Below are 24,601 nucleotides of genomic sequence, written 5' to 3'. Positions count from 1 at the left end.
CAGCATTGCTATGAAGTTAGCATTACTTGACACTGGCTTTTTTGGCCTATTGCATAGCATTACTCAGAATACGAAGAGGTTGTACTGTTACAGTTCCTGCCCTGGCATAGGGATGGACTAGATGACCTAATAGTTCTTTTCCAGCTCTAGCTCTATAATTAAACAGGACACTTACATTTAGGTGAAGGAGAGAGGGCTCACATACAGTATTACAAGTTGCTCTCTGCCCTAATATATTCATGTGAAGGTTTCTATATCTTGTCATGAGCCTTTCTTGCCGCCTTGGTGATGAAAAAAGTCAACACAGGCAGCATAATTGCTCATAGAAAGATAGACATGGCTATAAATAGCGCTGATCAATCACTGCAATCACTTTTCTGTGACTATTCACATTTTTAATGAATTCACTTCAGCTATGTTTGTGTCCCTTTTGCATTCTCTGTGTACAAATATTCTAGCAAATTAGTTTCTCAACAACAAAAACAGTGGATCATAAGTGATCCTTTCCCTATTCTTGGGGGCTCCCACCACAGGGGGACCCAATCATCACACGAGGAGGGTCTCCACTAGCATCCCTCCCCCTCGACCCCCAGCCAGCACCACTCTCAAGTGTATTGGCAGGATGGTTCCCCCAGCCCCCGGTTCACATTTGCCACCAGGGGGTTAGACACAATGCCCCCAGCTCATAAGGAGATGTCCCCTGGATGCCCACTTTGTTACCTTATTGGATCTGGAGGCTAAATCAGTGAGTTCCTGCGCTGGGCATTGGCCATGAGAAGGAGCCAGCATCAGCGTGGCTGCCTCCACCCCATCTCACAGGGGCTACCCAGAAGTTCGTCCAACCCAATACCGAGATCATCCAGGAACAAATCGGCACCTACATGTGCACTCCGTCCTCTCGATAACGCTCAGCCGCACTCTGGGCTTTAAACTGAGCCACTTCAGGACTCCAGCTATGTCAATACTTTCCAGTTGGGTTCCATTAGGCCCTATCCACCTTTTCCATGGGTGGATTGCCATGGGTTGTCTGCCAACCCCTGTGAACTGATATCTCCAACTGTCCTATCCCCATGCCAGGAAACCATGTCCACCTGCAGTCCAATAGCCCATTTAGAACTTCCAAATCAGCTGGAGCCCAGAGCATAGTCTCAGGTCGTTCTCCCCTAGGTGACTAACAATGATGTCTGGTGTGTACTCATGGAGCACCAGCCGATGCAAAAGAGGCATGAGCTGGTCCCAGTGTATGCTCCATCTGCTGCACCAGTCCCAGGCGGCTCAGCTCCAGGGAGACAGGTGGGGCCCCACAGGTGGTGGGAAATAGAGATTGCCCGGAGCTGGAGGTGCACTGGGGTCGGACCAGGAGGCAGAGAGAAGCCGGCGGGTGGGGCTAGGGGGTGGAGAGGAGCCCTCAGCCGGCCAGTGGGCAGGCTGAGAAGAGCAAGTGATGGGTGGGGTGGGAGACAGCGGGCTGGCGGGGTCTCAGGGCACAGTGCAAGCAGAGCGGGCTGGGGCCCCTTCTGAGAATGGGCCTGGCACTCCCCAGCCACCCTACCTAAGGAGCTACAAGGTCACTGGCTTTCTGACATTGCTTCACATCCTGGTAGCCTGGGCCCAACCCTCTCGCATTCTTTGGATCATGAATTCCTAATAGGGCTCTGGATGACCTGCAGACCTGCAGTAAAAGGCCACTCTAGATAACTGGTTAGCTATAACAAAACCATGAACTGCCAAATTTGGGGTTCTGGTATAGGCCAGGCCATGGGTAGTCCCTCAGCCCCCCTGATACTCCTCCCACGCCGTTGTGTATGCTAAAAGAGTACATGCTGCAATTGCTCCCTTGGCCATGGATACTGCTTCTAGCAACCAAGATTCCATAGGGCTGCCAGCCTCTGTTCTGGCACATCCTTGGCCTCCAGTGCTAGTGCTCAGAATCTCTCAACCAGCAATCAAGAGAGCATTGGCTATGCCGCTGTTACACCCAAGCACGTGCGTGGCAGTGAAATGAATATTGCAGGCACATTTCTGTTTGGTGGTGTTAACTGTTAAACGTCTGTAGCCAGAAGCAAGTGCCTTGAGAGCCTTGGTCCTGTTAAGGATTCCACACAGGAGGAGTCACGCCTTCCCCTCCCTGAGAAGGCTTCTGTGTCCACGGCTAGAAAGGGAAATCCCTGTTCCACAGGATGGTGGGTGAGACATGATGGGAATAAGCCCAGGTGTCCTGCCCTTAAATCATTGCAGTCAGAGTGGAGTGAAGTGCATTCCAGTTCCTGTCAGGGAGGACAGGATACAGACAAGCCCCTGTTCAGAGCACAGTGTGCACATTTCACAAGCACGGACCATTTGGAGCAAGTAGGACTACATCCCCGGGGTGGCTCTGCTCACTCAGCCCCTGAACTGCACTCCCCCTGCCCATTCCAGGGCACACAAGGAGAGAGATGGAGGAAATTCCAACGTTGAGCCATTTCCCATTCAGGAATCTGAGTGTTCAGTTCCTCCAGCAAGGGACTGGTGCACTCACACAAGCCACCCTGTGGGTCCATGAAACACCTATTGGAATGGAAAAATTCTGCACTGGCACTGACTGATATGCTTGGGCAGGACTGGTATGCAAGGAGAGAGATGGACCCACTGAAAGCCATTTAAGGCATAGTCTAATAATCCAGACATTGGCTGCGGAGGCGGGGTTAAGCTTCCACCCACACTAATGCTTTGCCTTGGGGCCCCTGTTAAGACATGGGGCTCAGAAGAACTGCCTTTGGATTCTCCCATTTAACAGGCCAGACTGCAGCCCTGCAATGCTTAAGGCTCCATCATGCTTTGGGGACATGGCTCAGTCTCACAAGCACTGAAGGACAGAAGTACACCAAGGGCTACCATGTTTATCCATATCCCCCGCATTGCAGAGATCCTAGCGTAGAGGTGGCTCCTTACTGAACAAGCAGATTTGCTTTTGCACTACAAGCGATGGTTCATTGGAGGAGAATGTCTCTGTTCAGACATTACACCAGCCAAAATAAGCCAACAACCAAATCAGTTCTGCACTTCACATGCAAGTCCCTTCCCACAGCTCATACCAGTGGTTGCTCAAAGCACGGTTATCACAGGCTTTTCAAGCACCTGTCACTAGATGATCTATTCATACCTCCATTGTCTTGGCTTCCCTTGGAAGGGCTGGGGCTCAACAAGATGTGGGAGTAGTTATTTGTCTCCGAGTACCAGATGATTGTCTTCCCCTAGCTCCATCTGTGAAGCCACCAAACCACACCCCTGGCTAGAATGGGGCTCTCTTTTAATGTTATCTAGTTAGAACACCAAGGAAGGACAAAGATGAGAGATAATGAAGAGTACTTACTGGAAAACAAAAAACAAAACACAATTTTCCAGTAGAGAGTGAGAGAGGGCCAGATGAATCCTGGGTGTAATTCCATTGACATTCCACCAGGGACTAATTTGGCCAAGAGATAAAAGTAAAGAGAAGGGGCTTTTAGTAAACAACGGGTAATTTCAGCTCCAAGCTCTGACATCTGTGCAAACATTTTAGCTGTGTGAGTACAGCATAAGGCTCCATGGCTAATAATGGCACAGGGACATCATACCTGACTGCTTCAAGGTCTCCAGAGGTTATAAACAGACAGGCCAGCAGTACAAAGGAGACATGCGGAGCTGGGCTTGCTGATCCGAGAGGCTGGAACACAGTGCGTGAGTGAGAGAGAAACAGATGGGATTTAACAGCCTGGAGGCTCTAATCAGTGTCCCTAAAGAGGTCTCTGATTTTTTCCCACTGTAACTCCAATGGTTTTACCTGCTCTGGTGAAACCAAGAGCTGACCAAGGGTTCCATCTCATAAGGTGCTGTCAGCATTTTGACTCCAGTCACCCTAAAGCCCAGAAAAAGCTAAAAGACTACATCTGAGAAAGAAGGGGCTAATGTTCAACCATCTTTATAAAGTTATTGAATGTCACTGTCCCTCTTGGCCCTTTCAGTCTAGAGAGCAGCCAGTGTAAAACAGGTCAAGAATTGTTCCTATTGCATTAATGACATTGTCACTACGCTGCCTGCATGTTATTTTCATTATATGGCTTATACATTCTTCCTTTCATAAGAATCAAGGGCAGCTTATTTACTATTTACTTATTTACATTCAGTCTAATGTGAATGCAATAAAGATAAAGCGTGGCTGGCTTTTAAATAAAGCAACCACTTTAGCTCATGTATTCTTTACTCCTGAGGAGATAATCTCCTCTTTCATGTCTCCAAGAAAGCTCATACGTAGAATGATGGTAAAAATGCATGGAATATTTTACTGTAGTAATTATATACAGCATTCCAGCTGATGGGGGGAGATTTTCCCTGCCTCTGGTGCAGATACTATAATGATGGGTGCTTTATAAATGTCAGAGATAAATAGTTTATCCCTTTCCCTAGGCATTGCAAAACTATTCTTGCCAAGGAAGGCTATTATTCCTAGCTCAGATAAAAGACCTCTCAAGAGGGATATTTTTTGCCCTTGGACTGAGCCAGATCACATCAAATGACGTGAATTTTGAAACAACTTTCCTATGGAAGGATACCGGTACAAAGACTTATTAGTTGTATAATTAGATTTAATAGAGGGGGTCAAAAGGTCCATCAAATATTTTTAACAGAAAATAACCTTTTATTCTAAATACAAATTCCCTCCAACATTTTTCATTTCTTTTGAGTTTTTAAATGAAAAAACACACCAATCTTCCCCTCAACCACCATTTTTTTTTGTATTTTTTCAAATTCTGAAAAATTTCATATTTTCATCCTCCACTCCTCATTTCTCATCCTTTTTCCTCCTTTTTTTCCCATGGACACCAGACAGGCAGAGAAGTAGAAGGGAGGGATTGAAAATGTTTTGGTTTGGGGTTTTTCATGGAAATTCCCCAAAAATTTTGCAGGAAATTTTTGGGAATATTATGTATATTTAAAAATAAATTATTTCTTGCAAAGAAACATTGGCATTTTTCAGCTAGTTCTATTTATACAGATGCTAAAACAGAGAGCACCTAGCCAGAAAATAGTTCATGCTTATTACGGGGCAAACATGCCAAACCCGTGGGAAAAGAACACAGAAATTGGGCTTGTTTTTGGCTTAATTGGCTGGTGAGTTGCTTGTTGGCTAGTTTTTGGCTTGTAGCTTGTTGCAGCTTGTTGCTTCTTTTATTTTATCAGCTCCCGGCAAGCAGGGGCAAGTGATGGGCAAGCAGGGGCAAGGGGCAAGCGGGGGAGAGAGTTAGGGGTGCACAGCGGGCCCACCACAAAGACTGCACGCTGGGGAGATCTAGTCACATACAGTTTTGGGGTTCTTAGGGATTGGCTTGTTTTGGCCTTGTTTTGAAATGGGATTAACTTGATTTTTGGCTTATTGTGAAAGTCGGGGTGCGTATTTACCGCGTGAAAAGTTGGCAACTGTGGAGTACCTACGTGTAACACAAAGGCCCATTGGTGCCAATTGGCAAAGGGTTCACTGAACTTCACAATCAAACTGAAGCAACTCTTGTCTCAGACCTGAAAAACTCACTACACCTAATACACCACTTTCATGGTATTTATCCATGAGGGCTAATATGTGAGGTCTCTACTGAAAGCGTGTAACTTATCAATACTCATAATCAGTGTGAGATGTATGTATGAGTAATATTTAAGGAATAATATAACTATACTGAAAATTATGCCCTTATGGTCTTGGCATAAAAGTGAGTCACCAGTGAACCACATGTCTTGGTGTGCAAACACAGAATTTCAGACAGTCCCTGCCCCAAGGAGCCTACAGTCTAAATAGACAAGACGGACAGAGGGTAGGGGAAAGGGACAGAACACATCAGCAGGGGGAACAGAATAATAGGTTGAAAACAGCATACTGTACATTAGTGCCATGATTTATTGGTTGAGGTTTTGTTAAGGGGGCGGCATTAGCTAAATAGAAAGATAAAGGAAGGAGGAGAGGAGAGGATGTAAAGGTGTGACAGACTGCTGAGGTCTAATGGATGGATCAGCACACTGATAGCTGTAGCCTCAATTAGTTTCCCCAGCGAGGGCTGATTGAGAAAACAGGGAGGAATGCACTACTCAGAGGAGGAAGCTGGGTGAGTAAAGGAATTAAGTGGCCCATCAGCTGACGAGCTGGATAAAAGGCAAGAAGGCAGCATTAAGGGGAGGGCTGGTCTGGATTAGATTAGATTGGATTGAAGGAGATTCCAAGGAAGAGCGTTTCATTGCATCCCAGGGCCCTGATGAATAGGGGCTGAAGGTCATAGGGATTAGGACTGTTGTGTTGCTCTGTACAGCTGTGGCTGGAGGAGACTTGAATTAATTATACAGAGTGGACACTAAAAGAAGAGCGTCAGAGCAATTCCTGGGGTAGCCAAGGATGGATGGGGCGGGGGCATGTGTCCTGTCACAAGTGGGAGCTTGTCCAAGATCTTGATTTTCCCCAAACACACGGTGAGTGAAAATTCATGGGGGGAAGCTGGTGAAGATTTGGCATCCGGACATGGAGCTGGCTCTGCAGAGGTTGGAGCTGCAAAAGACAATGCAGACCTTCCAGCAATCCCACCACACTGAAAGGCAGTCCCTATTGGCGTGGCAGGCAGAGCAGCAGAAGAGCTGGCAGGCATTCATTAGGGAGTAGGCACCGATGCAACAACAGTTGGTGCAGAAGTTGGTGAGTCCCAGAGCGGTGATCAGGAGTCATAAGTAGGGAGTGAGTCTATGCAATATGGGGCCAGTAGATGGCCCAGATGAATTCCTAGTAACTTTTAAGAGGGTAGCCATGGGAGCTGGATGGGGTAAGGAAATCTGGGCCCTCCAGGTGCCGCTCAGGTGGCTGACGAGGCCCTGAGCAAAGAACAGGACTATGATGTTATGAAGGTGGCCTCTTTAGACTGAGAGGGGCTTTCTGCCAAGAAAAACTGGCAGAAATTTCAGGCCATTGGCTGGGCTGGAGGAGTATGACCCAGGGTATATGCACAAAAGCTGACAGACTGGGCTACCGCTGGCTGAGACCAAATGTTTGACTTATGAGGGGAAATTATGGACCTGGTGATACTGGAACAATTTCTCCGGAGCCTCTCGGAGAGTGCCAGAGTCTGGGTGAGGAGGCACCAGCCCAATACCCTGGAGGCTGGTATTAAACTCTCTGAAGCATTCCTAGAAGCTGATTTTCCCAGAAGAGAGGTCTAGCGCCTTAGGGGCCTGGAAAAAGGGGTGGATTGAAAAGCCCCTAGAAGCAAAGGGAGGAGATGATAGGAACTATCTGAGGGAAGCAGGGAATAGTGTGCTATCAATAGGGAAAGCCAGGTCATATAAAAGAGGACTGCCCTGAAATGGAATGTGGATTTGCAGAATTCTGCAGAAGGACTGGGACTCTTGGGGCAGGATAAAAAGGAAAACATCTACCATCCCTACAGAGGTGGGAACGAGAGGCCAAATGGGATTGTGGAGGCTGCCTCGGGATCTGGGGGGATTGAGTGAAGCCCCACTAGGGGCTTCTGTGGGAGAAAGCAGAGACAGAATGCATTTATGGGGAGAAGAGTCTCTGCCAAGTGGCAGAGGTACCCCTAGAGGTAAAGGGGAAATGTAAGTGGATGGGGGTAGTGGAGAGTCTACCCTATCTAGTTGTAGTGAGTAGAAATTATATTGGTACTTTTCATTCCAAATCCAATACCGAACCAATACCCTGGCATTGTGGTATGGGGAAGGGGGCACTCTGGTGCTAGCGGTGCCGTTTTGTGAATGAGATGAAAACTAAGTATTCTGACCACTTGTAATTAAGGATCGCAAATCACTTTTCACAAGCGTAGGAATGCTAGTCTAGGTGCCCTAGCAATTCCAATAATGATGTGCAGCCTTCTTGCATTCATCCTGCTCGAATGTATATCCTGCTCTACTTTGTTCTCTTTCTTATTTTCTGTCTTAAACTATGTGATGTTGCTGAGTATTGGTAAACTGCTGACTTATTCTACCTTAGAGGTGGGTGAATTGTACTGCTGGGTGAAGTAGCACTAGCATATGCATCAATTAAATATTGCATAGGGCCTTCACATTTGTAAAAGATGCTCAGATGAAAAGCACCCCAACGGTACAAATAATTATTACTAGCTTAACCTTTTGGTAATATTTGTGTTTCCTACAGCAGATTTGTCTTCTTAAAACTCTCTTCTTCTTCCACGTAACAATGGAGCGGTTCTCTTTCAGATGCAATTGCGTGATTCCCATTTGCACCAGTATGGGCCTATCCATTTATATAGACCCCCAGCTCCACAGTAGCTGAGCACCTCAGCACTGATTTGTTAAATCTCACAATGCTCCCATGAGGTGTGGTAGGTATTATGCCCATTTCCAAACAGAGCGGGTACATGCACAGAAAGTCTGTGAGAAAGAGCCATGGATTGAACCTAGACCTCCTGTGTCCCAGTGCAGTGCTGAACATAGACTACCCTTCCTTCTACCTTTATCTGATTAGTATTTCCATAGAGACAAGGTGGGTGCCTGAGGTAAGATCTTTTATTGGACCAGCTTTTGTTGGTGGGAGAGAGACGGGCTTTCTTCTTCACCTCTGTGGAAGCTCAAAAGTCTGTCTTATTCACCAACAGAAGCTGGTCCAATAAAAGAGCTTACCTAACCCACCTTGTGTCTCTAATCTCCTCCCCATTCCCCCTGCTGCTAGACCTGCACAAGGGAAAGAGTGGCTGGGAGGGAAGGGCAAGCGCAGCGGCAGCAAGCAGAGGTGGCAGAGACAGACTGTAGCGGGGGCTCAGGACTGGCACTGCTGGCTGCCCCCTATCCACACAGTTCTACCCTTCCTCCCCTCCCCACACTGTCCCCATTGCCCCCGGATTCCAGAGCTCTCTGTCTTCTCCCCTCCCCCAAACTCAACTATCCCTAGCTTACCCAAGCTGTGCTCTGGACTGCCCCATTAATCTAGCCACCCCCAGCTTCTCTTTGTCCCCACAGACCCCAACTTCCCTTAGTTATTGCCCTGCTTGTCCCAGCAGCCTCCACCCAAACAATTCCTGTCAGCCTCCCCCATCTTCTTCCCAGACACCACTCCCCCCCCGAAACCAAGCTATCCCACCTTTTCCCCTCCACAGATAGCTCTCCCACAGCACTCCTCGGCACCCAGCCACCCACCTGTCACACCCTGTGCAGCTCCATGTCCTATCACCAGTACCGCTTGGGAGTGGGGATTCTGTGTGGGGTGCTGGGCAGCTGTGGCAGGGCTGTGGGCGGGGGGGGCACTGGACAGGGTTGGTGGTGTGCAAGGCGCTGTGCATTTGTGGCAGGGTCTGGGGTGGGGGGCGCTGGGCATAGCGGGTCCGAGGGGGCTCTGGACGCAGGTATTTGGTGGGATGGGGTGTTCTGGTGTTGGGGATGTGTGGCGCAGCATGGCCCACTCAGTGCGGGGAAGGGGCATGCTGCCAGCACAGGACTGGGCAGGCCACTCTGTGTCCGGCAACTGCCAGTTGTAAATAGTGCCCTCGCACTGGGCTGGGCAGAGCGGGGCCGCCCCTGTCATGCCATACCCCTGGCCGGCCTCTCACTCCGGGGGCCGACCCCCCTGCACCACCCTCCATTGCCCCCATGGGGGCCCACAAATATGTTTGGTGCAGGGTCCATAGGCGCTGACTCCGTGGGTGCTCTGGGGCTGGAGCACCCACAGGGAAAAATTGGTGGCAGCTCCCTGCATCACCCCTCTCCCCAGCTAACCTCCACCTCCTCTACTGAGCACACCATGTGCCCGCTTTTCCCCTCTCGCTCCCAGCACTTGCTGCCGCGAAACACCTGTTTCGCATGGCAAGCACTGGGAAGGAGGAGGGGGAATGCGGTGTGCTCAGGGGAGGAGGTGGGGTTGGGATTTGAGGAGGGGTCCAATGGGGGCATAGTTGGGGCAGGGACTTTGGGGAAGGAGTTGGGATGGGGGCGGGGCAGGGGTGGAGTCAAGGCGGGGCCGGGGGCAGGGGGCGCGAGCACCCACCTGCGCCATGAGAAGTTGGCACCTATGGCTGGGCCAACAAAAGGTAAATCCGGCCCTGGTTCTGGACTTACCCCTGCCTCCACCTGGGCTGGGGACTGAGAGAAACCTGGGAGGCTGAGCCCTGAGCTGAAGCCTGACTGCACACAGGGACTACAGCCTGCCTGAAACCTGGGGTAGAAAGAGAGTGTGACAGGCCCTGGGAGTGGGAGTGAAACCCAGGAACTGGGACAGGTATTGGGATGGCTTGAAGCTGGGCCTAGCTTGCAAACAAGGTGGCTACCAGCTGGGCTGAAGATTTAGTTGTTTTGCTGTTTTCTATCAGACTTTAAGTGAAGGGCTTTGAGGCCATGCAAAGGGCTGGTGGACTCTGTTACCTGTCTTGGCTGGAGAGCCAGGTCATTCAACAACTGAAATAGGCCAGAGAAGACACTGAGGAAACTGAAGCACACCTCTTGCAAAGCCACATATAGCCACTAGGGGCATGGTCTGGTGTCTCCTTTGCCTCAAGTCTCATTGACTTTATAAAGATGCTTTCCCGGATTAGCCTCACTTTCACCCTCTCCCTCCTAAAACATTTGCAATTTGTACTCTGCCAATAACAAAACACAGCTAGGACGAAGGAATCTTTGCACAGATTTGCTGTGCCTTTTATAATTACACTTCTAAATTATTCCTGAGGTCCTATAATATACCACCAGAATCCCATCCACGCTTTGGAATGCTTATTTAACAAGTCAGATATAGCAAGGCATGAATTTATAAATAGAGAGGGGCATGGTTTGGGGACTGTGAAGTGTGACTCACAAATCAAACTGCCAGGGAGCAACTTATCAGACATTGGCTTTAAACATTCAGTTAGCAATTCCAAACGTGGCTTGTCGTTACCATATAATGACATATAAGCAACATACACATGTTGAATCAATTCGATTTAGGGTGATTTCTCCAAAACTAGTGTGAAACCATTTATCATCCTGCTGTAGAGATATAAACCATGATGTAAATCCAACCTCAGCATCTGATCCTGCTCTCACTTCCACCAGTATAAGGCCTGATCTACACTCAAAAATTATATCAACCTGGCTACATTGCTGAGGGCTGTTGTTAAGTCAGCCTAACCCCTGGTGTAGACGTGGTTAGGTCAATGGAAGAAATCTGCCAACCTAGCTACCACTGCTCAGAGGGGTAGATTAACTACATGAATGGAAAAACCCTTTCCATCAATGCAGGAAGCCTCTATGCTACAGCAGCACAGCTGCCGCACTGTAGTTGTGCCACTGTGGTGGCTTAGTGTAGACATGCCGTAAATCAGTTGAAGTCAGTGGTGTTATACAGTCATAAAATGGGTGTAGCTGAGAGCAGAATGAGGCCTTATGCTTGTACTCCAATTTCTTCTTTAAAGGTTTCTTCTTCAAAGCATCTTACCTGCCAAGCTCTATGAAATATTTGTAGCCTGATTTTTTTTACATACATACTTTTTTATTGCATGCCCTTTTCCACTCTGTTTCTGTGATATAAAATAGAGAAAAAGAGACAGGTTTGAAACTTACTTTTAAGAAAGTGGGAAACAGGCAGAGGTTTAAAAATTACAAAAAAATAAACAGGCAGAGGGTTTTTTAATTTTTTTAACTAATCATTTTATAGGCTCAAGTTGTGCCCATTACTGGACCGTATAACTAATAATATTACTCCTCCCTTCTTGCTGCTATTGTTTTTGGTTCTGTTGGGGTACCATTAACAGCAACTAAATTGAGACCCCCCCTCAAAATGTATTCACAGGAACATTTCTAATGAAGTTTCTTTGTAATGATGCATAAACAAAGTTGGAATTTGAATGAAAAACCCATCTTTAAAAAAGATAAGAAATGTTGACATTAAAGAATCATCATGTTTTCCTTAACTCCTCCTCTCCTTTCTAACAGATCAAGGATAGCACAGAATTACACATAACATTGAAATATAAGAATTATTAATGGTAAAATTAAAAGTTTTTAGTTCTATGTTAACTATTTGTAGTTACAGATAGTGAATGAGTACAGATGAGAACACTTATGCCAGCAAGGCCTTGGCCTAAATGTGGTTTTGCCAATTCTTCTTTTATATGGAATAGCTAATCTGCTTAAAATCAGAGGGTAGCCGTGTTAGTCTGTATCTACAAAAACAACAAGGAGTCTGGTGGCACCTTAAAGACTAACAGATTTATTTGGGCATAAGCTTTCGTGGGTAAAAACCTCACTTCTTCAGATGCATAGAGTGAAAGTTACAGATGCAGGCATTATATACTGACACATGGAGAGAAGGGAGTTACTTCACAAGTGGAGAACCAGTGTTGATAGGGCCAATTCAATCAGGGTGGATGTAGTCCACTCCCAATAATAGATGAGGAGGTGTCAATTCCAGGAGAGGAAAAGCTGCTTCTGTAATGAGCCAGCCACTCCCAGTCCCTATCCAAGCCCAGATTAATGGTGTTAAATTTGCAAATGAATTTTAGTTCTGCTGTTTCTCTTTGAAGTCTGTTTCTGAAGTTTTTGTTTTTCAATGATAATGACTTTTAAATCTGTAATAGAATGACCAGGGAGATTGAAGTGTTCACTTACTGGCTTTTGTATGTTACCACTCCTGATGTCCGATTTGTGTCCGTTTATTCTTTTGCGGAAGGACTGTCCGGTTTGGCCAATGTACATAGCAGAGGGGCATTGCTGGCACATGATGGCATATATAACATTAGTAGATGTGCAGGCGAATGAGCCCTTGATGGTGTGGCTGATGTGGTTGGGTCCTCTGATGGTGTCGCCAGAGTAGATATGGGGGCAGAGTAGGCAACGAGGTTTGCAGTTTCCTCAGGAAGTCGGTGGTGTCTCGAAGATAGCTGGGAGTCCTCAGAGAGACTCAGACCCTATGCTACCAGCACTCCCAGCTATCTTCGAGACACCACCGACTTCCTGAGGAAACTACAATGCATTGGTGTTCTTCCTGAAAACACCATCTTGGCCACCATGGATGTAGAAGCACTATACACCAATATTCCACATGAAGATGGACTACAAGCTGTCAGGAACAGTATCCCTGATGAGGCCACAGCACGCCTGGTGGCTGAGCTTTGTGACTTTGTCCTCACCCACAACCACTTCAGATTTGGGGACAACTTATACCTTCAAGTCAGTGGCACTGCTATGGGTACCCGCATGGCCCCACAGTATGCCAACATTTTTATGGCTGACTTAGAACGCTTCCTCAGCTCTCGTCCCCTAGTGCCCCTCCTCTACTTGCGCTACATTGATGACATCTTCATCATATGGACCCACGGAAAGGAGGCCCTTGAAGAATTCCACCTGGACTTCAACAATTTCCACCCCACCATCAACTTCAGCCTCGACCAGTCCACACAAGAGATCCATTTCCTGGACACTACACTGCAAATAAGTGATGGTCACATAAACACCACCCTATACCGGAAACCTACTGACCGCTATACGTACCTACATGCCTCCAGCTTCCATCCAAGACACATCACACGATCCATTGTCTACAGCCAAGCCCTACGATACAACCGAATTTGCTCCAACCCCTCAGTCAGAGACAAATACCTACAAGATCTTTATCAAGCATTCTTAAAACTACGATACCCACCTGGGGAAGTGAGGAAACAGATTGACAGAGCAAGACGGGTACCCAGGAATCACCTACTACAGGACAGGCCCAACAAGGACAATAATAGAACACCACTGGCCATCACATACAGCCCCCAGCTAAAACCTCTCCAGCGCATTATCCACGATCTACAACCTATCCTGAAAAATGATCCCTCACTCTCACAGACCTTGGGAGGCAGGCCAGTCCTCGCTTACAGACAACCCCCCAACCTGAAGCAAATACTCACCAGCAACTACACACCACACCACAGAAACACCAACCCAGGAGCCAATCCCTGTAGCAAACCTCGTTGCCTACTCTGTCCCCATATCTACTCTGGCGACACCATCAGAGGACCCAACCACATCAGCCACACCATCAAGGGCTCATTCACCTGCACATCTACTAATGTTATATATGCCATCAGGTGCCAGCAATGCCCCTCTGCCATGTACATTGGCCAAACCGGACAGTCCCTCCGCAAAAGAATAAACGGACACAAATCGGACATCAGGAATGGTAACATACATAAGCCAGTAAGTGAACACTTCAATCTCCCTGATCATTCTATTACAGATTTAAAAGTCACTATCATTGAACAAAAAAACTTCAGAAACAGACTTCAAAGAGAAACAGCAGAACTAAAATTCATTTGCAAATTCAACACCATTAATCTGGGCTTGAATAGGGACTGGGAGTGGCTGGCTCATTACAGAAGCAGCTTTTCCTCTCCTGGAATTGACACCTCCTCATCTATTATTGGGAGTGGACTACATCCACACTGATTGAATTGGCCCTGTCAACACTGGTTCTCCACTTGCGAAGTAACTCCCTTCTCTCCATGTGTCAGTATATAATGCCTGCATCTGTAACTTTCACTCTATGCATCCGAAGAAGTGAGGTTTTAACTCACGAAAGCTTATGCCCAAATAAATCTGTTAGTCTTTAAGGTGCCACCAGACTCCTTGTTGTTTCTGCTTAAAATGTCATTGCTGACAGACCAAAGGTAAGATGTTGTGTTAGAAGATGTAAGTAAATGATACACAAACAGGGAATGATAAATAACCCCCTGCTTTTTCTGGGAGTGACAGGGTAGCACACATTAATGTGACCCAGAAACTGCAAAACCAGCCGGAAAAATGCACAAGTTGGATAATTGAAGCTTGCGCGTGCATAATATACAGGTTACCTAAAACTGAAAGGGCTGATGTGCTAAAAGCCAATTGGATAAAGATGAATTTATGTAGAAATGTATAAAGGACCTAAGTGAACTTGGGCCCAAACTGGACCAGAAACTGAAGAATGTGACTGAAGGACCACACAAGGGGATCAGAGAAGATGACAACTATCATGGATGGTGGAAGGACTCCCAGTGCCCCAGAATGCGATGAGACGGAACTGGTAAGTGAGCCCAAGTTGTCTGTTATTATTTGTCTGACACACATGTATGTCCAGGCACTATAAGTGATAATTCTGTCTGAAATTGTACAAAATAAAGGTGAAAATTGATTACGCCTAAATTGGGTGGACTTGTGACTTGGTTTCCCAACCTTTACCCGCATCAGCTCTCACTTATTGCATCTATGGCCTGATCCTGCCCATACTTTTGCATGAGAATAATTATAGTCATGTGCGTTTTTCCCTATTTGCTTCAGTTAAAACTGTTCCTGAGTCAAGCTACTACATTTCTAAGTGTGTACGTCAAATAGAGTTTTGGCCCTGATGCTGCAAAGTTACAAGTGCCTTTAAAGCACTTCGGGCCAAATCCAGCTCTGTCAATTCACACCAGCTGAGAATTTGCCTCTGACTATATAATAATACTTACCAGAACATAGTTAATAGGAGCACTCAGTTGGCCTTCTCCATCATTTTATCTCTCTCTTTCATACCTTCTGTGTTCTGTCCCTTGGCCTTTCCAAACAAAGAGACAAACTCAGGTGACCTTATTCACACAGATAATTACACGTAAGTAAAGTGAGTAGGATCTGGTTCTCAGTGACCCAGGATTTTACCTCTCTCCTTGTGAGGAATCTTCCCCATGACTCCACTCACTTTCATTGTGTCTCTCAGGAGTTTTTCTGTCTTTGTTGAGATGATTGTATCAAAATTCAGTCCAGTATCCAAGGGGAGGGTGTTCCATCAGTGCATATGCTGACCTTCCAATATTTTCCTTCTTATTCTTTGTTCTTTCCTCTCAGCAATCTATTCCCTTTATTTTTTAAGCAATGATCCACAATGAGTCAGGGCCACCCAGAGGATTCAGGGGGCCTGGGGCAAAGCAATTTTGGGGGCCCCTTCCATAAAAAAAAGTTGCAATACTATAGAATACTATATTCTTGTGGGGGCCCCTCTGGGGCCGGGGGCCTGGGGCAAATTGCTCCACTTGTTCCCGCCCCCAGCGGCCCTGCAATGAGTAGATGTTCTCACTGAGCTGTCCACAAGGATGCTTAATACTCTGTCCTGGGGAGTTGCAGATAATTCAGAAACCAACGCTGTTTACAAGTAGGTTAAGGTATACCTTATAATGCATATTACCTTTCACTTATCTCTGCTAAATTTCATCTGGTATCACTGTTGCCTAATCACCCAGTTTTAACAGCTATGTTTGGAGTAGCCACCAGACTATTTACTAACAAGTAATTTTGCAGTAGTACATATTGTCACTGGCCATTTATAAACATACTGGATAACCTGACTCTGAACCTAGCTGGGTCAGCCAACTCTTAAAATGATGAACCTCTTCTTAACATAGTGACTTGTACACAGACAAAAAATGACACAACTAGGACTGGAGCTTCATGGCACAGCAGTCCTGCCCCTGTCCTGCCCCTCCCACACTGCCTAGAGTGTACCGAACTAGAGCTGGCTGAAAAAAGGGGACACATTTTTGTGAAAAAATTGTGCCACGTTTTATTAAAAAGTTGCTAAATTTTGGATTTTTTTAAAAACCCAGCTCCAGCGCTCTGGCTCCTCACACCCTCACTGGTTCCCTCTGCAACGTGGCATTGGAGAGCTGGAACTCAGGATTTGGACCGTGATCCTTGTGTGTTGTAAGACATCACCAGCTCCAGTTGTTTGTGCTCCTGGAGCAACTAAATCTGTGAAAAGGGCTGCTGGGATACTCAGCAGTCAGACAGAAAAGGAGTGTATTGTGTTGTATCCATTTGTTGGGGCCCAAAAGAAGAGACACCCAGACTAGGATCCCATAAGATGATCAATATTGCAGCACCTCATAACCAAAGCTGCGCCCCATTTTCAGCCAGTGGTGAGTTTTAGAACTTTTATTTGTACTGTGAAAATGGGACCTGACTTGCAGAGCTGAATTTGGAATGACTACACTTGGTCTACACTTGAACGCAATATAGGCATAGCTACAGGTAAAAAAAAAACATCCTGACCGACATAGCTATGCTGACAAAACTCCAGTAGGGATGCAGCTATGTCAACGGAAGAGAGCTTCCAGCAACACGCCAACAGAAAACACCCCCTCACCCTTGAACCTCAGCATAGCTGTGCCAGTATAATTTCTGTAGTTTAAACATATCTTAATACTCTGCATTACTTCCTTGCCAAGATCTCAAAATCCTTCACAAATGTTAATTAATCCTCATAATCCTACTGTGTGGTAGGTATAATTAGCCCCATTTTACAAATGGGAAAACTGAGGCACAGAAAACCACCTCTACAAGCCAACATGTTCTCACAGGAAGTCTGTGGCAAAACTGGGATTATAAACAGTTTTCAGTATTCCCACTTGTGTGCCTTTACCACAAAGCCACTGTTCCTAGCTAAGGAGCCCAATCCTGCATTCACATTAACTCAGCTTCTTAGCTGTAGAATCCCTCTTGGATTTGATGGTAATAATAGTTTAATTATTTCAGAATGCTTTGAAATGCCTAGACAAGAAGCTACAGGGGCACAAAGTATTATTTTTTTATTGCTAATAATTACAAAAAATGTTGAAGGGGAAAAAAACAAACAATTTTATTCTGCAACAATTTTACATTCCTCAGCATTCTTAAAGATGACCCCATGAAAACCCGCCCACAAATAATTAGTGACACACACAAAAGCACTAGTTCTACACCTGGGAGCTACTTCAGTTTTAGCAGGGTGCTTGTCAGCAGACTGCTGTGAAACCTCTGCCATGCCCTAAGGCTCAGATGCACCAAGCAGGATGAACTAAGGATAAAGTGATAACAGGGACTCTGAACTGCCTGACTTGGCATAGTTTGGCCCATGACTTCCATGTCATACTAATCATTTTTTTATTATTTCCACTGGCTATGGTAATTAAGAAACCAAAGGTGAAATCTTATTGGGTCTGAAGGACCTAAATCTGATTTTGGGTCTCTGTTTGCATGTCACCTCTCCATCTAGCTGGATTTCTTTGGCCAGGGGATCTTTTAGGCAGGGCAGGACCAGTTAGCATGGAATATTTTTAATAATTAATGTAGAGCACCTAAGTGCTATTGACAGAGACTAGATTTTTCAAAAGAGCCTGTGACCAATTCCTATTGACTTTCAGTGGGATTTGGGTGCCTGCCTCATCCCTCAGCCCTGGGCTACGCACATGGTAGCACTTAACTATACTGATTAGAGCTGGTCAGAAAAATTCTGATGAAAAATTTGGTTGTTGTTGGAATTGGCTCAAATTCAGAATTGAAACATTCTGTGGAGATGGTTTGAGTTTGATGACGTTCCAATGGAACCTGCCTGCTTTTCCGCCAGCTCAGCTGCTCAGCAGCCTGCCTGAAGGTCTGGTGTGGACCTGGGAGCCTGGAAACCCCAGTTTGTGGCTCCTTGGCAGCCCAACCTCCCAGGATCCCTGAGGCAGGCTGCCTTGGAGATGGGGGCTGCAAGGCTCCCAGGATCTGCAACTCTAGGGCAACCACCAGGGATCCATTTCCTTTCGAAGAGACCTGTGACATTTTGGGGTTTCCTTCTCAATCGGAACGAAACCAGATGTTGAGATATAAAAATCCTCTGGAAAATGGAGTTACCTTTCATCGCCCAGCTCTAACAGTGATATAGTTGAAGTGGTAGAACACTGTAGAGCGGACATGCAGTTATACCCAATTTAAAGCACTTTACACGAGTACAGCTATTTCTGTGAGGGGAAGGAAATACACCAAGATAAAGGTGCCTTACACTGCTATAGTTTAAGTGGCCATACCAGGGGTTGTATTGGTATAACTGTGGTTTGTTTGTTTTTTTAGAAAACCCCCAAACACCACACCCCGAACTGAAACTCTTAAATTGGTTAAAAAAACTGTGTGGAGACAGGCCGCAGGTACGTTTGAAAATCCCAACCAGAGTCTCTGGGTATGCCTACACGGCAATAAAACACCCACAGCTGACCCATATCAGCTGACTCAGGCTTGCAGGGCTTGAGCTGTGGAGCTATGAAATTGTAATGTAGACATTCAGGCTCGGGCTGGAGCCCAGGCTCTGGGACCCTCCCCCCTCACCTGAATGTCTACACTGCCATTTTAAAGCTCTGCAGCCTGAGCCCCACAAGCCTGAGTCAGATGACTAGGGTGACCAGAGGTCCCGATTTTATAGGGACAGTCCCGATTTTCAAGGCTTTGTCTTCTATAGGCATCTATTACCTCCCCACCCCATCCCAGTGTTTCACACTTGCTATCTGGTCACCCTAGCTGACACAGGCCAGCTGCGAGTGTCGTATTGCAGTGTAGACGTACCCTCTATGGAAGAGTCTAATCTACTTCCCATTGCACTTAATGACAAAACTCCTATTGACTTCCATGAGCCAGGCGCAGCCCATTAGACACAACATAAACGCGTGTTTCTATGGGTATGGGTCTGTCAGTCCTTCTCTATTGCACAACAATCCTTCCTTCTTTTTTCCTTCACCAGGGGGATTTCTCAGCTTCGAAGAGTCATTTGCTTTGGAGCAAATAAACAAGCTGCTGGAGGTTTTTTGTACCTCTCTCCAAGCTCAGAGAGCAGTGTCAGGGAGAGGGGCTGGGCCTGCGCTTGGGAGGAAAGCTGCTTTCAGCATTCCATATATGAGGAGCTCTCTGGGGTGTGGCTAACAGGCTGGCCCATTCCATGGCTGCCTAGGATGCTCCCTAGAGGCTCAGGGCCGGATTCTGATCCCAGCTACATTGTGTGATTCCCAAGTAACGTCACTGGGGTGACTCTGGATTTACACAGGTGTAACTAAGAGCAGAATCTGGCCTTATGCTTTTTGGGGCAAAGTTATGTGAAACTGGGTGTGAACTTCCTATGTCTGGCTGTGATCCCGGAAGGGAGAGTGGAACTCAGCTGTCTGCAAGAACGGCTGTTCCATAGCCTGCCCCAAAGCCTATGCTTAGTAGCATTTATTGTGCATTGTTAAAGTTAACATGACACTTTTTTTTCTTGCAAAATAAAGAGCTTCACACTGCTAGGGTGACCAGCTGTCCCAATTTTATAGGGACAGTCCCAATATTCGGGCTTTGTCGTATATAGGTGCCAATTACCCCCACCCCCGTCCTGATTTTTCACACTTGCTATCTGGTCACCCTATTCATGCAACAAAGTCCCAAGTGTATGCTAGTCTGTGCCATGCAATGGACACAGCCTTGCCAGTTGCATAGCAATAAGGAGCTGTCTGACTACTGGGGAGTTCAATACATTGTCTAGTTAACCCCTGTCCAAATGTAAACTCCAGCATTTAAGAGCCTTGGTTACACCAAATTCTTCACTCTTCACCCAGGACACAGTGCATCAACCTCCCCTTCCACAGGGACCCAGATCTAATCAGTGCAGCCCCAGAAATATGGGGTGCTGTTCTGGGGCAGGGTATGGCCAGGAGACACTCTGAATTAATTCATCTGCCAATCAGTCCTCCCTGGTAGGGCTCCTATTCAAAGCCATCCTTCCCTAGAGAGAATCTTCCACACCAAGCCCACCCTTGCAACAGCAAGTGTCAATTAAGATCATCATGTGGATTTGCAACACCACCTTGTAGGAACCCATAAGCCAGTCAATAGGTGTTGCCGGCACAGAGTGCCCGAGGAAAGCATCAGCGGGGTTCGTTGCCCAGTGTGCTTCGCGCCAATGAACACACCAGGGTGGAGAAGCAATCAAAGTTTATTTGAGATCTCAAAGCGGTGCAAGAAGACTGGCACGTTTCAGATCAAGCACACCATCATAAGCAGCTTTTCTCTTTTTATACATTTTGCAGATAAGCTTTTCCCTTCTTCCCCTCCCTTCCCCCTCCCTCCTCCTATAATAGTTTACATTAAGCAAGTAGCAAGCAATTACATTTAAGCAGTTAAGTCATCTTGGCGGCTATAAGTCCAGCTTGTTAGTAAATTCTTTTTGAATTATTATCTTGTCCCTTTCCTTTGATTTGTTATTTTGCCTTTCAGCCAGAAGTATGCAAGACTCATTATTACCGCTTGGCACCGGTATGAGCGGTTCTGCACCTGATAACAGGCTGTTACACATTCCAATTTCTGCATCTGGCTTTTGAGGTCGATTAGAATTTAAACATGGAAGGAGTTTGGTTCATTTAGGCCTAGTGCAGGAAAGCTTCATCGACACTCATGGTCTTCCACCCTCCCGAGTTACCTAGGGTTATGCCTAATGACACCAATATAGGTCACACTCACCCAGCTGTGCTGTTTCTCCATCTGTGACAAATACTTTCTGGAAGCTATTTTGCAGAGCTGGCTGAATTGTTATAATCAAAACTTTGCCCAAAAATGGTTTTTTGAACAAAACAAAAAATTTTGCAGGAAATGTTCATTGGGGGTGAATTTGGAAAAAACAAACAAACTGAAAATCATTATTTCCAGTAAAGTAAAACCAACATTTTCCAGTTTTCAAGAACCAAAATTTTGGAAGGGGTTTCCCCCGCCCTCAATTTAAAAAAAAAGTTTTCACAGGAAATCTGTTTAAAATTTTTATTTTTCATATTTTTTGTGAAAAATAATTGACAATTTCCAACCGGCTCTACTATTTTGATTTTTAATGTGTAATAATAAGCCCTCATTAGATAACTAATCTAGGCCTGATGCTGATCTCTCCATGGTGTAACTCAGGCGTGACTGATGGCGCTACATTGACGTAAAACCTGTGAGAGAGGAGATTCCGGCCCTGGGAGCATAGGTCAATACTAACAGCTAATATGGGTTAAAATGCTTTTCAATTTAACGTGTTTAGAACACCATGGGAGAGAGAGAAGAACAGGGTGCAAATTCCCAATTCAGAACATGAAAAGGGCTGTGGCATTCAGGGCATGTGCTCCGTCTCTCAGGAAAGGGAGAGACATGTTGGACCAGATTCTATTCTCAGTGCTTTATAGATTTTTACTTCAGTGGAGTCACACTGGAGTTACAGTATCACTGAGAGTTGAGTTTGGTCCCTGAGCCTTGTGTCTTCTGCTTCCTCGCTATTTGTGAGACGTGCTGTGTAAACGATTAAATAACGCCAGGATAATGCTCATAGCAGGGAAGGGACTGTGGAAGAGCTCTGGGAGTGACAACAGAGCCTGGTTTACATTTAAAATTAGGTCAACACAGTTACAGCACTCGGGGTGTGAAAAATCCACACCCCCGAACTATGTAGCTATGCTGACCTCACCCCTGTCATAGATGCCACTAGGTCAATGGAAGAATGTTTCCATTGATCTAGCTGCTGTCGTTCAGGAAGGGGGTGCTCCTCCAGCGATGGACATACCCCGTCTGTCGCTGTAGGCTGCGTCTACACTACCAGGTTGGGGGAAGCTCACATCTACAGCAACCCAGGATGGTGCAATCTGAGCCCATGTCTAATTTAAACATTTCTATGAATCTTCTTCTCTAAAATCCTTTCTTCAAAACTTTTTTCCTGATTTAGCCTCTCTTTCCTATCTATTTTTACCTTTCAGGGTAGATTCTCAGCTATGCCCATGGATCATTGGGCCCAGTTGAGGAGGAGGGCTGACGCATGGGCCTGGCCCAGCATAATGATAGAGCAGCCTGGGGACTTTCTCAAAACTGTATCAGCTGGCTATGGCCCCAAGGGGACACTACTCCAGCAAAGAATAGCCCCAGCACAGTGGTGCTCTGGCCTTACCCCCCCCCGCTCTCTATACTAGGGGCTGCAGAGATGGGTGGTGTAGAAGTTGGTGTAATCAGATCCTTCCTCAGCTGGTGACCAGACACAGACACAGACAGGAAATCCCCATCTGGTGTGCTCTGGCTGCTTTCTGGCCCCTTTCTACCACCAGACTGGCACACAAAAGCTGGATCACAAGAGTGAATCTGTTCCTCAGCGTTTTCTTTCTCCTCCTTGCCTCAATATCGCCCCACCATTATCCTCCTCTGCTGCGTTTCTAACTTCCCCGGGGTCTCCTTTCCTCTCCATTTCTATCTCCCATGTTCTCTCTATTCCATTTTATTCCACCACCACCACCCTTACCCCTCTCAGAATAGGAACCAGAATACTGGTCCGGCCGACCCTTCCAGCACAGCTGATGGGAGTGTTTCAAAAAGGGGTGGGTGGCAGAGGGAATGTGTGGGTGTCATCCTCCAAAGGCGGGTGAGTTGACAGCCTTGTATTAATGACACATAGACAGGGCATAGACAGGGGCTTAACACCAACCTTATTTGGCAGAAGCATGGAGCTGGAAACTGAGCCCACAGCCACATTCACACATACTGATCTGCTCTAACAAAATAGAGCAGATTGTGCATTGTACAATGGCTGCCCTCACAGACCACGTCAATGGGGATTCGGTGACAAGGATGTATTCAGCATCCAATCAAGAATACAAATTTATAATCACCAAAAAGGACGATTAACGATGGAAACTGCCAAAGACTAGCTTAAAGGATTAGAGGAGAGATTTCAGGGGTTGTCCAATGAAGTAAATTTATAGATTTGAAGGTCAGGAGAAACCATTATGATCATTCTAGTCTGACCTCCTGCAAGGGCTTCAAACATTATTTTGAAAACATAGTGGAGTGTCACAGTTTTGAGGAAGGAATCAAAATATGCACGGACTGAGGGTTTTACCCAGCGAAATCTGACCATTTCAATTGAATCCTTGTTGTATTTAGATTGCCTCGGAAGCTGTTTGTAAATGTTTCCAGTCCTGTTTTGCTTGTGTTGTTATACACAGGAGCAGAATAAGCACCCAAGTGAAATGCACACCAGGTGCTAAAGTCCCATCTGGTGAAAGCAAGTGAAACTCCACAGAAAGCTGTGCTGTTGCATCCACTTAGACCCAGTTGGAATTTGGCCCCTGATTTACTCTCTGACCATATAAGAAGGAAAACAGACATTTGGATTTGGGAATAGTACCATAATGAGCTAAGTTCCCCCATAGACATGAACAAGGATGCAGGTGAAGAGAATGTGATAGCTTAGAGACCAATCCTGCTTCCATCTAAATCAGTGGGATCAGTCAGGATGGAGCCCGTAAGCACTCATTTAACGTTTAAATCAGAGATCCCAATTCTTCACACTGAGTTCAGTAGGAACAGGACTAGGACAATGGCACTTAGCTACAGAATGGGAGAATCTGGTTGTAAGAACATGGCTTCTTCAGGGCAATTACTATGTATATGAGTAATACACTGAATTTTGCTGCTAGGGACAGTAAGGACTGAGATGTCAATAGAATGATTAGGCTTTCTCCATGATATGGAGCATACGTAATTCACTGACAGCAATAATAAAGCCACTGAGTCAAATTCTGCCTGCAGATAAGCACACACAAATCCCAATGAAATTAGTAACATTCACACATGGGTGCCTAAAGTTAGGCTCTTGACTCCATATTTGGGCACCTGAATAAGTGGACTGAATTTTAGCAGTGCTGAGCACCTAGCTCCCATTGACTTCAGTCAGAATGGAGGGTGCTCGGCCCCTCTGAAAATCAGGCCACTTAATCAGATGCCTGAATATGAACTTTAGGTCCTCACTTTGGAAAGTTTAGTCTGCATACCTAGATCTGACAGCACC

This window comes from Chrysemys picta, chromosome 3, assembly GCF_011386835.1.
Source record: "Chrysemys picta bellii isolate R12L10 chromosome 3, ASM1138683v2, whole genome shotgun sequence".
Classification (NCBI taxonomy): Eukaryota; Metazoa; Chordata; order Testudines; family Emydidae; genus Chrysemys; species Chrysemys picta.
Note: the sequence above shows the minus strand (reverse complement) of the source record.